Genomic DNA, 1,317 nt, shown 5'->3' with positions numbered 1-1,317 from the left:
TTCTTAATGACCTGAGAGCCATTCTCCCCCCCCCTTTTTTTTAGTGTATGCTAGCAGTACAGAATAATGAATTTGTTTTGCTGTATTGACAGCTGAATATAACAATTTTAAACTTTGTCTCCACCTACTCTTTCCCTCAAATCTTTTTCCTTATGTCTAAAAGTCTACCTTCTAATTCCTTGCCATCTCTTCCTTGCTTATTTTTAGAGTGTTCATACACAAGAAAACATGCATTGTTTAACTTAAGAGCTTGGTTTATTTTGTGTAACATGATGGTCTCTGCTTCCAACCATTTTCTTGTAAATGATATGATTTTGCTCTTCCTTTTGACTAATGCTCCATTTCGTACATACCCATGTCCTTATTCATTCCTTGATGGGCACCTCTTCTGTTCCACATCTTAGCAATTACAAATTGTGCCACAAGAAACATGGCTGTGGTACACGGTCCTTAATTGTGTGGGGCACATGCTGAGGAGTGCTGTAACTGAGCCATCCCTTCTAAATGCAACTGCCAAGAAGGTAAGGCCTCTGTCTCCCAGGGCCTGGGAAGATAGAATCCTAACTTCGATAATTGACAGCTAGTCTAATCACATTTACGCTAATCAACCCTGTGTACACATTCACATCCCTAGCGTAGACTGTTCATGGTAAACCCACTTATTTATAGATTTACTGGGTGTTGCTTTTCTAGTCCCACAATTTGTGGTTGTCATAGACATACATGGGAGTTGGCACAATTCTCATCTTGTTCCCATGGACTGTGGGGTACGAATTCCAGCGGATGTATTAGTTTTCTAAGGCTTGTATACCAGCATCACGGAGCAGTTTAACACAACAGATATTTAGAGGCCAGAAGTCCGAAGTCAGAATGTGAGCAGAGCTGCTTCCTTTCCGGGGACCAGATAGAGAACAAGTTTCTTGTTTCTTTCTGCTCAATAAGCGGCCCTAGCCTGCAGCTGCTCTGCTGTAGTCTCACTGCCTGCCTGTGTTCCTGTCTGTCTGTCTGTGTGTCTTGGTGTCTCTTTTCTTCTAAAGTTGCCAGTCATTCTGAATTGAGGGCATGTCCTTTAATAAGATATAATCATCTGCAAAGACATCGCTTCCAAATCAGGTCATGTTCTGTAGAGAGCTAAGCACAGCTGCGCCCCAAAGATGGTGCTGGCTTCCGCTTCCCACCCCCTGCGGGTGAGTGCTCTATGTCAGTCAACAGCTCCATATAAGGCTGGGACCAAGGCCCATGGTCTGCTTCCGCATACCTGGACCTATGGGCAGCGCTCACGTGGCACTCTGGGATAGGCTGCAAAAGGGGATATAT

The sequence above is a fragment of the Octodon degus genome, unplaced genomic scaffold, assembly GCF_000260255.1.
Source record: "Octodon degus isolate 3935 unplaced genomic scaffold, OctDeg1.0 scaffold00033, whole genome shotgun sequence".
Lineage (NCBI taxonomy): Eukaryota > Metazoa > Chordata > Mammalia > Rodentia > Octodontidae > Octodon > Octodon degus.
The sequence above is the reverse complement of the archived record's forward strand: the minus strand, read 5'-3'. Positions refer to the sequence as shown.